The sequence below is a fragment of the Anomaloglossus baeobatrachus genome, chromosome 3 (genome assembly GCF_048569485.1).
Source record: "Anomaloglossus baeobatrachus isolate aAnoBae1 chromosome 3, aAnoBae1.hap1, whole genome shotgun sequence".
Taxonomy (NCBI): Eukaryota; Metazoa; Chordata; class Amphibia; order Anura; family Aromobatidae; genus Anomaloglossus; species Anomaloglossus baeobatrachus.
Genome location: NC_134355.1, coordinates 252,880,628 through 252,897,190, shown reverse-complemented (window position 1 = coordinate 252,897,190; position 16,563 = coordinate 252,880,628).

The window sequence follows — 16,563 nt, the reverse complement described above, 5'->3', positions numbered from 1 at the left end:
GGGTTGCCTGCCACTTTCCCTGGTCCCAGTGTGTTCCTAGAAATGGGTGTAGTGTGGATTTACCAGGGGACCGGAGTTCACTCTCTTCCTCTCTCAGAATGGGGCATCACACCACTGGATGGGGTGCAATGACCTGTGGCGACGGAAGCCTCAGGGGCGCCACACAAGCAAGAGAATAACCTGTTGATCACATGCACCAGCATAGATCACAGGAGGTGCTGGGGACATATAAACATCACAGGATGGGCTGGGGCATATACACATCACATGAGGGGCGGGGGCTTAGACATCACTGGGGGGCACGGACAGTACTGCTGGGCATGGACAGCACTGGCAGTGTCACGGACAACACTGGAGGGGCATGAACAGGACTGGGGGACATGAACAGGACTGAGGAAGCACAGACAGCATTAGGGGGAGGCACACAGCACTGGTGGGAGGGTGGCATATAGCACTGGTGGGAGGGTGGCACACAGCACTGGTGGTAGGGTGGCACAGCACTGGTAGGGTGGCACACAGCACTGGGAGGCATACACAGCACTGGGAGGCAGGAGGCTCACAGCAGCGGGAGGCAGCAGGCTCACAGCAGCGGGAGGCAGGTACAGCAGGGAGGCAGGAGGCTCATAGCATTGGGGGGCAGGAGGTTCACAGCAGCAGGAGACAGCCACAGCAGGGAGGCAGGAGGCTCACAGCAGCAGGAGGCAGGTACAACACTTAACAGATATCCTCCTATTCCTGTAAGTTGCCAGATGTTGTCTTCATTGATTGGAACTTGTTTTCCAGCAATTCTCATAGAATATCAATCGGATTGAGATTTGGGGAACCTGGACACCAAATCCCTGATTTCTTTGTCATTTTTCTAAAACCATTCCTAATCCATGTTTGCAGTATGGCAGGGCACTTTGTCTTGTTAAATGAAGCCACTGTTATTAGAGAATACATAGCTCCCAACCGTCCTGGATTCAGCAAGGCTATCCGGAATTGTGGGCTTTGTCCTAACTTCCACTCACTCTCTCCATGTGACGTCTTCATTGCTTCCTGCCTCCCACTGCTGTGAGCTTCCTGCCTCCCACAGCAGGGAGGCAGGAGGCTCACAGCAGCGGGAGGCAGGTACAGCAGGAAAGCAGGAGGCTCACAGCACTGAGGCTTGCAAGTCAGGGCGGCAGGAGGCTCACAGCAGGGTAGCAGGAGGCTCACAGCAGTGGGAGGCAGGAGGATCACAGCAGTGGGAGGAAGGTAAAGCAGGGAGGCAGGAGGCTCACAGCAGCAGGAGGCAGGTACAGCAGGAAGGCAGAAGGCTCACAGCACTGAGGCTTGCAAGTCAGGGCGGCAGGAGGCTCACAGCAGGGTAGCAGGAGGCTCACAGCAGTGGGAGGCAGGAGGATCACAGCAGTGGGAGGAAGGTAAAGCAGGGAGGCAGGAGGCTCACAGCAGCAGGAGGCAGGTACAGCAGGAAGGCAGAAGGCTCACAGCACTGAGGCTTGCAAGTCAGGGCGGCAGGAGGCTCACAGCAGGGTAGCAGGAGGCTCACAGCAGTGGCAGACAAGTACAGCAGGAGGCAGGAGGCTCACATCAGGGAGGCATGCACAGCAGGGAGGGAGAAGACTCAGAGCAGGGAAGCAGGTGGCTCACTGCAGGGAAGCAGGAGTCACACAGCACATAGAGCTGGGAGGCCAGTAAACCAGCTGCTCCTCTACTTCTGTGGGACAGGAACGCAGCACATCTCATGCTTACCCACCCACAAAGTACGTCCTCAGCACGCTGGCACAGTCCACACATTGAGATTTACAGGGCCGGGAGCCGACAACCACGGATGTTCAGCAGATACCTAAGGCTGTTCATTCATTCATAGCAGCCAGAACTTTCTCGTCTTCATGTAGGGTTACTATATGACATGTTGCTTTTTAGTGTTTATCAGGCTGTATTCACATGCTGTAGAAATCCTGTGTTTTTGTTTTCTGATGCTGTCCACACCAAATTATACAATAACAATCTTCTCTGTTTGCATTTTTGCTGCATTTCTGATGCCTTTTCCCCATTATTTCATGCGTTTTTTGTGTAGATGTGAAGCTGTGCTTTTAAGTGTTTTTATAGTACAGAAAAGCTTTGTTTGGTGAAGTGTGGAACTGTGTGCCAACTGGTATGCTGGTTCGTCAGTTAGAGTTGGCATGGATATACCATTGGTACAGCCTTGTCAGCTGAACAGGGGCTCAAAAGGCAAGGAGGCTTCATTTCCACATCCAAATCAAGTAGAATTGTGCATTATTAGACTGCTGAGGACCCATATACTATTCTTACACAGGGAGCTTCTTCTGTCTCCCTGGAAAAGAGTGAGCATGTCACACATCCACATGGACCTGCTCCTGCAAAGTCTGCTTCTGTTACCATGTACCACTATATTCATTCTGTACGTGGCACTAGTGATGGAAGAGATGTCATGACCAGAAGCTCAGGGCAGAAAAGGCTTGGTCCAGCAACAGACACTAGTGTAGCTGGGACATGTAGAACCCGCCAGTCTGGCAATTTGGGTGTGTACTGTCCAACATGAATAATCAACTTACTGCTGTAGCCAATGAAACAGAACAACAGCCTACTTAAGCTGCCCGCATACTGCTGTAAGTTGCCAATGTGGAACACCTGACCTGGTCAGGCACCTCTGAGTACTGCACCCATGCTGGGACAGTACTTCCAGATAATCCTAAAGGCCAGAATGGGGTGTGTACGCACAGACACATAGCAACCAGTTCTCCCACACCTTGACAGGGGACCCTTGGGAAGTCTCAAGAGGGGGCTTGCCTTCAAATCTCATCAAGGGGTGTAGTGGAGGGCCTGGGAGCTAAGATGCAGAGGCAGAAAGGAAAGGAGTGGAGTGAGCCAGTCTGGTAGTGGTGAGCGGCGGTTGCTAGGAGACGTAGACGTGCGCTCACACTAGTCAGACCCTGCACGTGTAGTAGCTATTAGCGGGGGGAGAGCGGTTACCAGTCAGTCAGTCAGAAAGACAGCGAGAGAGTCGGTCAAGTACGGGGACTCCTGGTGACTAGGCACGTACGGGATACAGGTTCCCAGAGTAAGCTCAAGTTTAACTACCTGCTAAACCTGCTGGTGAGGGTACTATAAGTACCACACCAACCACATAGAGTCCGAGCCTCAGCAGCAACACAAGGACCCATAGGAGACATAGCCAGAAGCCATCTCACCTCGTCCACGCTGCCAGCAAATGGTCCAAAAAGGGGAGAAAAGGCAGTAGCGACTTCCCTGGATAGACCCCATGGTACTTCAGGTCAGGGGTTATCCGAAACAAGAAGTGATCGGACGGCGAGTTAATGGTTACCCTTAGACCGGCCTAAAGGATACCTGGTTTCACCTGGTTAATCTCAGCATTACCCGGATACCTCACAAAAACAACAAAAGTAAGTAAAAATCCATTGAAAGACAATTTGGACTCTGACTGGATTATTCTTGGACCCACTATCCTACACACCCGAGCCCCTGGGGCCAGCCTCACTCACGGGAGGCCTCACCATCCGACTGCAGACTCCATCAGCCCCAGACGCTTGTTAAACTGCAGTGGCGGTCACCCATATCCCTGACCGCAAACCGTGAGTGGCGTCATGACACATACTATACAAAAATCGACATACCTGTTGCCTTGCCATATACTAAAGAAGACCCGGTGGCATCCCTGAAGGTGGATCGATGTCCCTGGGGCGACGACTGGGCTTCACACCAGCTACAGTTTATACTTATTCTGAATCCCTCTTGTAATTCAGCCTGTTTGAGTTCCGTTTCTGACCTTGACCTGTGATTAGAATATTCTTCTGCCTGACCATTCCGTTCCTTTCCTTGACATACTGTTATTTACACAGCTTTTTGACCACCGTATGCCAACTTGATCAATTGGACAGCAGTCACTTTGTAGACCCAACTCAATGGCACCTGTGTAAGTTCAGATTCCTGTACAAAGGTTAAAAGATAAGTCAGACCATCTCATAGGATCTGCTAGATGGAGCACAAAGCCTGTAGACGACTGGATAGTGTAGCAATATGTATATGCTGTATGTCCCATAGGGGCCTCTAGGGGTCTCTCTTCTTGTATGTGTTTACAAGCAAGTGGGAACTCGCTGGTACTGCAGACAGAGTGCAGGCAGCAGGGAGAGATGTTATGGCTGACAATACCACCTAATAAATAGCCTGAAGATCTCCACTGAGTGTGATTACTGAGAGACACAACAACAGAACATGGTGGCAGCTGGGCACAGAACCTTCATGTGACACCTGCAAATCCTCAGAGCGTGTGTGTGAGACTGGGACTGGACAGAAATCATTGCAACTGTGAGTACAGATTTCCTGTCATTATACAAGATGGAGACTGGTCTGAAGCCCCCTCAGAAACTGGATGTCTCATCATGTAATCTATCCCAGACATGGAGACACTGGAAAGAGGAGTTTTCTCTGTATGTGGAGCTGACAGTGTCCCCCAGTGATGACAAACGTAAAGTAAAGCTGTTTTATTACTTAATTGGGGAAAAAGGCAGAGAACTAGCCCAGACCTTACTGCCAGACACAGACCGCCTCGTCCTAGCAGACATTGTGGAGGCCTTTGATAAGCACTGTGACCCCAAGAGAAATGAGACTGTGGAGAGATATGAGTTTTTCACAAGACAGCAGGCGGATGGTGAAAATGTAGACAGATATGTGACAGAGCTGGGGACATTGGCTGCAACATGTGGCTTTGGGGAAATCAGGGATAGCCTCATAAGAGACAGAATTGTATGTGGCATTATGGATACTCGCCTCTGAGAACGTTTACTCAGAGACGAAGAGCTGACCTTAGAGAGATCCATGCAAATCTGCAGGGCTACGGAGCTGACAAAGCGCAGCCTGAAGATGATGGCAGGCACCAGTGATAATAATGATGATGAGGTACATGCAGTATCTATGAGAGGAAAGACAAGACCAAGCTCCCCTATAAGCACGATCCACTGCAAATATTGTGGTAAGAGACATGAGAGAGACAAGACCAAATGTGCAGCATATGGCGAAACCTGCAGGTTATGTGGCAAGAAGAATCATTTCTCAGCTGTCTGCAGGCTGGGAATAAGCAAACAGCATAAACAGGTCCACACTGTGATACCAGACACTGACCGTGCAGAGGACATTACATGGCTACAGCTGCGACCTGCAACAGAGAATGTCAATGTTATCAGGCAGCCAGTAGTCAAGGATGCCAAGCAGCTCTATGCAACCTTCCTGTTGGATGAGAATCCCATTAGATTTCAGCTGGATTGTGGAGCAAGCTGTAATGTAATTCCAAGTGCTCTGCTGAACAAGCAGGTTTCCATTGAGCCAACGGACAAGGTACTGGTGATGTACAACAAAAGTGTTCTGAAACCTATGGGGACATGTAAGCTCAAAATACGGAACCCATGTAACAGGAAAAGTTACAGAGCTGAATTTACCGTGCTGCGTGGTGGGAACCATGTACCAATACTGGGAGTAAAAGCAGTGCAGGCAATGGACTTAATAAAAGTACAGTCTTAGAACATTATGTCTGTTGAGGTTTCCCAGGATATACCAAATCCCAAACTAAATGCAAAGCGCAATTTGGACTTTCAAAAAATAAAAATTGAGTATGCTGATTTATTTGAAGGTGATGGATGTTTTGAAGGTAAATACAGGCTAGAAATTGATAAAACCGTGCAGCCTACCAGATTACCTACAAGAAGGGTGCCTGTAGCTTTAATGCAACCACTGAAAGTAGAGCTACAAGATTTACAGAAAAGATGCATGATAGAACCAGTCCAGAAGAGTACAGATTGGATGAGCAGTTTGGTCATAGTGCAGAAACCATCAGGCAAGTTAAGAATATGCATTGATCCGAAGCCACTCAACAAGGCGCTGAAAAGAAATCATTACCCGATGCCAACATTGGAGGATGTTCTCCCAGATCTATCAAAGGCTAAAATATTTTCTGTATGTGATGTCAAAAATGGATTCTGGCATGTGGAACTGACTGAAGAATCAAGTTTATTGACAACATTTTCTTCACCATTTGGACGCTATTTGGACGCCATTTGGACGCTATAAATGGCTGAGACTGCCCATGGGACTAAAACCTGCTCCGGAGATGTTCCAGCAGAAATTGATGCAGGCTTTGGAAGGACTTCCTGGAGTAAAAACAATAGCAGATGATATCCTTATAGTGGGAGAAGGCGAAGCTATGGAATCTGCAATCAAGGATCATGATCAGAAGATGATACAATTTTTGGACCGATGTAGAGCAAAACAAATAAAGCTGAACGTGGACAAATTCAAACTGAAAATGACAGAAGTTGCATATATTGGACATCTTCTGACCTCAAATGGTGTAAAAGTGGATCCAGAAAAGGTGAGAGCAATTCAAGATTTGCCAACCCCAACTGAGGTGTGTGGAGTACAACAATTTCTGGGCATGGTAAATTATCTCACCAAGTTTTGCAAGCATCTGTCAGATATGTGTGAGCCACTGAGACAGCTAACCCACAAAGATGTGCTCTGGGAATGGACAGAAAACCAGGAAACTGCTTTCCGGTCAGTAAAGAAGGCTATTGCAGATGCAGCAACCCTGAAGTATTTCGACCCAGATCGAGAAGTGGTGGTAGAATGTGATGCTTCAGAAAAAGGCCTTGGAGCTACACTAATGCAGAACAAACAGCCAATCACGTTTGCAAGCAGAGCCCTAACAACAACAGAGCAGGGATATGCTCAGATTGAGAAGGAGTTACTGGCTGTGGTATTTGGGATTGAGAAGTTTCACCAGTACACCTATGGTCGACGAGTAACAGTGCAATCTGATCACAAGCCATTGGAGAGCATTACAAAGAAACCACTACTAAATGCCCCAAAGAGACTACAGCGCATGCTGTTACGACTTCAGAAATACGATTTTGACATCTGTTACTGTCCAGGAAGAGACTTACTGATTGCAGATACTCTAAGCAGAGCATACCTACCTGTAACAAATGATGAGGAGAATGAAATTGAAACCATCAATATGTGTGACTATCTGGCGGTGTCAAAAGACAGTTTAAGCAAATATAGACTTGTACAGAGAAGGATAAAATACTCCAGATCTTAAAGACTGTCATCTTGCAGGGCTGGCCAAAATACAAGCAGCATGCACCTAGGGAAGTTTCTCCATTCTTCCACATAAGAGATGAACTGTCAGCGCAGCAAGGAATCATCTTTAAAGGAGACAGAGCTGTTATACCAGAAGCACTCAGGAGAGACATACTGGAAACACTGCAGTCTTCGCACTTAGGCAGGGAAGGATGTCTACGACGAGCAAGAGAATCTATTTATTGGCCAGGAATGAATGACCACATTAAAAACTATATAGCACAATGTGAAATATGTGCATCCTGCAGTGATAAGCAACAAAAGGAGACATTGTAACCTCATGAAATTCCACAGAGGCCTTGGTCAAAAGTTGGAACAGATGTGTTCACATGGAATGACAAAGAATACCTGATTACAGTGGACTATTTATCTAACTTTTGGGAGATTGATTTGTTACAGGACACAAGGGCGAGAACAGTGATTAAAAAACTCAAGGCCCATTTTGCCAGGTATGGCATTCCAGATATCGTGTTCTCTGACAATGCTGCTCAGTTTACTTCAGAAGAGTTTAAAACTTTCAGCAAGAGATTGGAATTTGAACACCGGACGTCTTCTCCAAGATATCCACAGAGTAATGGCAAAGCAGAGTCCGCAGTAAAAACGGCCAAAAGACTCCTTAAAAAAGCAAAACAGGCAGGTACTGATGTATAACAACAATCTGGGCACTATAATGCTCAGATAAGAAGTGGAGCTGAATGCATAGTAATTCTTTAAAAGTACAAAAACTTTATTAATTACACAATCACAAATATAAAACAGGAAAAAACTGATGTATATCTGTCTATACTGGATCATAGAAACACACCCACCCAAGGCATAGACAGCAGTCCGGCACAGAGGCTCATGAGTAGACGTACAAAGACACTCATACCAACCGCTAGTCATCTGTTAAAGCCAAAGTTGGTGGGAAACATCAAAGCTCAACTAATGAAAAATCAAGATAGGCAAGCTTTCTATTACAATAAATCTGCAAAAGATCTGCCAGATCTCCAGAGGAATGACAACATATGGCTGCAGCCAAGCAGCAAACACGACAAACACTGGCAAAAGGCAAAGGTTGTCCAGAAACTAGGACCTCAGTCCTACGAAATTGTAACAGAAGACGGAAGAAGCCTAAGGAGAAATAGGAGATATTTGAGGAAAACACAAGAACAAGATGATTCATGGCCTTTTGAACAATATCCTGATACCCAAGATAACGAGGCAGCAAGTCCAAGCCAAGTACCAACAGCGAATGCTGACCATCAGGGGGAGACTGTTAACCAGAGACAGGCAATATCAGAAGGCACATTACCAGAATCAGAACAACTACCAGAGGTGGACATTGAATCTTCTTATGTTACTAGGGCCGGCAGAATGATCAGAAAGCCTGCGCACCTCAAGGATTATATCTAACTGTATATATTGTAATTCTCTTTTACTTGGTCAGATTAACTTGTGTTTATTAAGTTTGATTGTTATTCTTGTTTAAAGAGAAAGGATGTAGCAATATGTATATGCTGTATGTCCCCTAGGGGCCTCTAGGGGTCTCTCTTCTTGTATGTGTTTATAAGCAAGTGGGAACTCGCTGGTACTGCAGACAGAGTGCAGGCAGCAGAGAGAGATGTTATGGCTGACAATACCACCTAATAAATAGCCTGAAGATCTCCACTGTGTGTGATTACTGAGAGACACAACAACAGAAGAGATAGAGTGGTAGATGTTTGAAAGTAGCCACATCCCTCAATTGCACAATGTATTAAAAAAGAAGAATAGACCGTGCTAACTATCATAGGAAATTATTTAGCCGTTCTATGTATATTGTGAATGCAGTAGACATTTAAATATAAACACTATGCAACTCTGCCAACATTGAATAATTAAATTCCACTACTGTTTAACGTGTAAAACTATGTTTCTGCATGTAACAATAGTTTAGTTCATAGCATTAAAAGATGGGAACAAACTGGATAAACAACAGAATTAACTCAATACAAAAAAAACAAGATTCTAAATACCCAAAAAGAAAAAAGGAGTGTAGACAGCAAGAGGATGCCAAAAATACCATATATTTTATTTGAAACAGTAGACATGGAAAAATTATTTAAAAACACCTAAAAGGTACACATATGTACTATTATTCACAAGGAAATGGCTACGATTGGCCAAATCTCCTGTCTCCCACTCTCTCAAAAACAAAAAATACATAAATGGATTGTACTGGCCAAACAATAAGCATTACATCCTAATAAAGTAAAAAGCAAAAGAAAGATAGGGAAATATAGGTAAGTATAGACAACCATATAATAACAAAACCCATAAACCCTATGCAACCACAGCCCTACATTTAAGAGATTAGTAATCATTGAATAAACAAAGCAATTATGACGTGTAATAAACAAACAAAAAAAGATGCAAAGAAAAAATATATACCCATTATATAACATGAAAGAAAACCTACCAAAACCAAAAAATGGGGAGCGGGGGATGGGATGCCTAATAGTAACACTCCTGTATTTTACTCTTAAAGGCCCCGTCACACGCGACGATATATCGTGCAATTTCATTAGCGATCGCACCCGCCCCCGTCGATTGTGCGTCACGGGCAATTCGTTGCCCGTGGCGCACAAAGTCGTTTACCCCATAACACGGACTTACCTCCGTAACAACATCGCTGTGGGCGGCGAACATCCTCTTCCTGAAGGGGGAGTCACGTTCAGGGTCACAGTGACTTCACACAGCGGCCGCCCAATAGAAGCTGAGGGGCGGAGATGAGCGGGACGTAACATCCCGCCCACCTCCTTCCTTCCGCATTGCCGGCGGCCGCAGGTAAGCTGCAGGTCATCGTTCCCGAGGTGTCACATGTAGCGATGTGTGCTGCCTCGGGAACGACGAACAACCTGCATCCTCTACAATCAACAATATTTTAAAAAGGAACAACGTGTCAACGATGGACGATAAGGTGAGTATTTTCCATTGTTAACGGTCATTCCTTGCTGTCACACGCAACGACGTCGCTAACGATGCCGAATGTGCATCACTGAATCCGTGACCCCGGGCGATACATCGTTAGATCCGTCGTTGCGTGTGACGCCGCCTTTAGTCACTAGGAAAATATTTCAAATCTGACCAGCATTCATTTATGTGGCAATAACTCTGGAATGTTTCATCACATCCCAGTGATTTGGAGATTTTTTTTATGACACATTATACTTTATGTTAATGTTAAATTTTGATCTATACTTTTTGCGTTTATTTATAAAAAAAATAACAGAAATTTAAAAAAAATGTTGCAATTTTCAAAATGTGATCATCTCCTCATTCCCAGATAGTCACCCCACACGGCTTTGCATCAGCACTATCTGTAATATATTCTTTTAATTTGTTAGCAGCTTTAAAATTGAAGCAGTAATTTTTCATTTTTATAAACAAATTTACAAAATGTATTTATTAGGGACCTATTCAGTTATGATTTGACTTTGAAGAACCTATACATTGGATAACCCCCCAAAGTGATACCATTTTAAAATCCGCATCCCTTAAAATATTAAAAATCGCTGTCAGGTAGTTTATTAACCCTTCAGCTGCTCTTCAGGAATTAATGGAAAGTGACATAACAGGAAAGAAAAAAATTATTGGTACCACTTAAATATTGATATCTTCTGAGCAGGTCAATATAGCTGGTAGCTATTATTATTCATAGCAGTTATGCATATTCCATGTTCATGTTTTTCACTTTTTCAGATAGTTCATTGTATTTTTAAGTCTAGTATTCCCATAGCAGTTTTGCTTTTCATCATTCCCATATACATTGTGACTTGTGTGCAACTCTTTATCCTATAATATAGCTGGTAGACACACAGGCCATTATTGCCATGACAAACATTAGGACCACACAGTCAAGATCTTAGCATGTCAATGGGATTAAATTGGGAGCCCCTATACTCTGTTTATCATCTAGATGCCATAGTCACTATTGACAGCAGCATCTAAGGGGTTAAACAACCATGGTCGGTGCCAACACGAATAATGACGTATTGGTGATCACTAAATGTTGGCGGAGTGTTGTTGCATAGTGTATGTATTTACTGTAACCACTGCGTACCTGCACCTGGGTATACGTGGCTAGGTAGTGCTGGCCACACTAGACTTTTTTAACACTAGAAGTCCCAGAAATTTCGAGCATCCCCTGAAGTCCCGAAAGAGGGGAAAATAACCCTTAAGCTGGGGTCATACACAACGACAACGTCGTCGCTGTTACGTCACCATTTCCTTGACAGTCGTTGGGGCGTGTCACACGCGTTGCTGTGCGACGACTCAGACCTTGATAGAGGCGTGGTGTTTACCCCTAGACATGTTTTGCGTTGCCTCTTTTCACGTCCCTCTGTTCCGATTTGTGATCGCTACAGCGCCTTTGCGTTGCCTTTTTCACGCCCCTGTGTTCCGATTGGTGATCACTACAGCGGCGCCTGATGGGGTGACCGTGCCAAACAAAGGAAGACACAAAAAAGAACGACACACTAGCGACACCAGACAGAGACTCTACTACGTGGAACAAAAAATGGAACTTAAAGAATGAAATCACTGTAACGCCTTTGGCAAGTTACCCAATCGGAACGCTGTTATGACCACCAATCGGAGTCATGGGGCGTTGTAAAATACACCGCAAAAACACGCCCTTGTCCTGCCTTCAGTCCTACATCACTGCCTTCAAAGTCGTCGTGACCGTCGCTGCTGCGGTGTCAAACACAAGGATGCATGTGGCGCAGCGGGATAGCAGCAATCAAAAAATGACCTGGAATATTCAAGAGCGAGCAGCGATCTCGCAGCAGGGGTCTGATTGTTTGTGTCACACACAGCGACGTCGCTGTTGAGGTCGTTGCTACATCACAGAAAATGGCGACTTAGCAGCGATGTCGTTGTCGTCGTCACTGTGTGTGACACCACCTTAAGTCTAACTAGAAACTAAATGGCTAAACTCAATGGAAAACACTCAATGGAAAACAACAACCTCCTGTGGTGCGACAGTAATTTCCTTAATTACAGAACAAAAGACGGTGATTATAGGATGTTAGCTAAAATCCTTCAGGTCATTCGACCCGTCTCTGGATTCCAAAGGTAGAAATGTTAAATGACCCCTCTCTGGGACTTCTAGTGTTAAGAAATAGTTGTTATTGTAGCCATTCTAAGCATGGATCTGTGTTTAAACAGCCAAATACACAAGTTTCTGCAGCTACTGTTGACCTACTGTTACCTCTCTTAATCAGATTTCACTCACTTTACAAATGATTACTAGTTGATCCTTATATTCACCATTCTAAGTAAAGCTTAAAACTCACTGTCTGGGTGCTATGACTCAGACCTGCCTTTAGTTTAGTGATCGGTCAAAACTTTTGATATGTTTCTATGATGTGTCCCAATTTTGTCAAAGTTCAGCTCATGCTTTTCTTTAGCAGATGCTGTTACTGAGATGACTTCATCGCATCACCAGGCACTTAAAGAAGATTAAAAAAGAAGTTAAAATAAATAAATATGAAATTGAGATAAAATATATGGTACACTATTTAGATTAGTTACAAATATATTCCATACATCAAAGTTTCTCAATCTGCTAGGAACAGATGTCAGAAACTTGTTATGAGGACTGCTATAAGAAGAACACTAGGTACAAAGCTTCCTGGCATTAAACCAATGAGTGTAAATGTCATGCATGTCATAATTTCCTTATGTAACAAGCACAGGCATTATGTTCATGCTGGAAGTTATGACATTTTTGTAAAGCATGTTCCTGCATGGAGAAACTGTGCAATTATACAGTCAGGAAGGTAAATGTACGATTACCAATGGAACAAATACGCATGTTATTCTGCTTAAAATTACAATTCAAGAATGTACCATATTTCCTAATGTGTGTAACTAAACATATAGCCCTTTTCAAATCAGTTAAGAGAGGACCTGTCAGTATGGTAGGTCTTTTCCTATGGAATATTTTTGTTGTATTATTAATTGAGGAATAAATAATAACAGATATGTTGAAGGTGCTTTCTAACATCTAAAATGCCCTTTATTAGTTGATAACCACTTTTGTAATTTGCTTCATTTTAGAATACCCTACGCTTCTCCCTATAAAGCCATCCATAAACGCTAATCACAAAAAGTTAGGTATATTTGACTTTTGGGTGAAATTTATGTGAAACGTAAGCATTTAACGCTACAGTGATATTTTATCATGGAAGTAGGGCATTTACGTAGAAGCATGCAATGGGGATTTCCTCATCTCACTCAATTTATTGACACAAAAGCCAATAACAGTGGTGTGTATACCCCGGACAAAATGTCAATGTCTCAATAACTTGTCATGTGGCCTTGAGCATCTATTACAGCTTGACAACGACATCTCATGCTGTTCACAAGTGGAGTTATTGTCTGTTAAGGCATGGCATCCCACTCTTCTTGGAGGGTGACCCTCAGGTCATTGGGGTTCTGGGGTACAGAGTTACATCACTAGTCTCTCACACTGCTCTAGTGTGATTTTGGTCCACTCTTCTTTTAGTCTCTTCCACAGTTCTTTGACTTTTGTGGGTTTCTTGGCCATAACTTTGTCACCAACAAGGATTTTCCAGAAGTTTTCCATTGGGATTAGATTAGGACTCTGGGCTGGGGATTTTGTCGTTTCAATGTTTTCCGTTTCAAGGAACTGCTTTCTTTAGACTTTTTGCTCTGTGACGGGGCATTGTCATGCGTGAAAATTGCTGGCTGATTGAGTGATGAACGCATGTAAGGAACTACGTGTTGTTGAAGAAGGTTCTGATACACACTTGCATTCACTTTGCCATATAGCTCTATGAGAGGTCTAACGCCTACTGCAGAAAACATTCCCCAAACCATGACACTTTCTCCCCTACTTTTCACTGACTTCTTAACACACTTTGGGTTCAGTCTTTCCCCAGTTTGTCAACGAACATAATATTTCCCATCAGACCCAAATAAATTAAACTTGCTTTCATCACTAAAATGAACTGTGGACCACTTCTCCTCTGACCAAACAACGTGCTCCTTACCAAAGGTGAGTCTAGCCTTTTGAGTCTTTCTGCTGAGAGGTTTGGTCACTGGGCATTTCAGTCCAAATGCTCTTAAATGTTGTGACACTGTATGATGAGACAGATCCTTGCCCTCTACAGTACTGAACTGATGAGCAATTCCAGTTGCAATGTTGGAGATTCTCTGCATTATCCTGTCCTCTCTCGCATTTGCCTTTCGAGGATGACCAGCCTTCTTGGGGGACTCGAAAGAGTTTGTGATGTTATAAAGATGCAATATTCTCAAAATCACAGACTTAGAATAGCAAACTTCTCTTCCTGTGGCTGATAGGGTCACTCCTTTGGCCTTCATCTAGACAACCTGCTGCTGGAGGGTTTCAGTCATGTTGGAACGGCACACCATTTTTGCAAAGTCAGTGGAAACTGGAAAGTTAAGGTGGCTTTACATACTGCAACATCGCAAACGACATCGCTGTAACGTCACCGGTTTTGTGACATTATAGCGACCTCCCAGCGACATTGCAGTGTGTGAAACACATCAGCGACCTGGCCCCTGCTGTGAAGTTGCTGATCGCTACAAATCGTTCAGGACCATTCTTTGGTCCTTTGTTTCCCGCTGTGCAGCAAAGTCTAAGTGTGTAAAGGGGACTTTACAGCGACTTCATTAGCGACTTCCCTTTCAAAAAGCTGCTTTACAACGTCCCCAATGACTAGCGAGGTAGTTCTGCAGGTCCGGATCACTGTTGCGTCGTTGGCCAGGTCTGCCTGTTTGACAGCTCACCAGAGACTTTGTAGCGATCCCGGCCAGGTTGGGATCGCTGGTGGGATCGCTAGAAAGTCTCAGTGTGTAAAGGGGCCTTTAGGCTGCTAGTTAAATAGGATTTGTCAGATAATTAAGGAAATTAGCACCAGGTGCCAGATTAACACCAATGATTTGCAGGTATCTGAATGTGTTCTCTAATTTTGATCAGTGTTTTTTTTTCATTAATTCTCATTTCCATTTTTATTATGTGCTTTAGAATAAATTCAGTTTATGAAATAAGCTTAATATATTGCTACCTTACTCATGTTAGGATAAAATCACACAGGACTACACAATGACCTTAACATTTAGTAAATTGTGTGCTGTTCTCTGACTTTGATCTCCAGTGTATCTCCAGTGTATAAGCGAAAATGAATCAGATATGGATCATATATGATATATATACATGTATATATACATATATATATATAGTGGGTACGGAAAGTATTCAGACCACTTTAAATTCTCCACTCTTTGGTTCATTGCAGCCATTTGGTAAATTCAAAAAAGTTTTTTTTTTCTCATTAATGTAAACTTTGCACCCCATCTTGAAAGAAAAAAAACAGAAAAGTATTCAAACCCTTTGCTAACTATTGAGTAGAAGCACCCTTTGAGCTAGTACAACCATGATTCTTCTTGGGAATGATGCAACAAGTTTTTCACACCTGGATTGGGGATCCTCTGCTTTTATTCCTTGCAGATCCTCTCCAGTTCCTTCAGGTTGGATGGTAAACGTTGTTGGGCAGCCATTTTCAAGTCTTTCCAGAGATGCTTAATTGGGTTTAGGTCAGGGCTCTGGCTGGGCCATTCAAGAATGGTCACAGAGTTGTTCTGAAGTTCTATTGTTTCTGGGAGACCCAGGGGCATCGTTGAGCTGTGCCATGCAGGTGATCGAGCAGTACAGGGAGATCTCTGGACTGACTATCAATTGGACCAAATCGAATCTGTTTCAGGTGGACGTGGGAGTGGATGAGTCGATCCTGAGTGATGAGGTCAACATACTGTGGGTTGTGGACCAGTTTAGATATCTGGGCATTCAGATATCCATGCCAATTGGAAACTACATTACTATTAATCTAGTCCCTTTGCTGAAGCAACTGCGAAGTAAGATAACTGCTTGGAATAAGCTCTATTTATCAGTAATAGGACGGATTAATCTTATTAAAATGGTGCTTATGCCCAAGATACTCTATGTGTTGCACAATTCTCCTGTTTGGATCCCTCAGAGTCACTTTAAGGAGATTGATTCCATGTTCCGTGCTCTAATATCAGACTCTCCACTACCGTGGAAAGCTTCAAGAGGAACCTCAAGACCCACCTCTTCCAACAAGCCTACAACCTACAATAGCCCTCAGTCCAGTAGACCACTGCGCAACCAGCTCTGTCCTCACCTATTGTGCCATCACCCATTACCTGTAGACTGTGAGCCCTCGCGGGCAGGGTCCTCTCTCCTCGTATACCAGTCTGTCTTGTACTGTTAATGATGGTTGTACGTATACCCTCTCTCACTTGTAAAGCGCCATGGAATAAATGGCGCTATAATAATAAATAATAATAATAATAATATGGAAGAACAAACAAGCC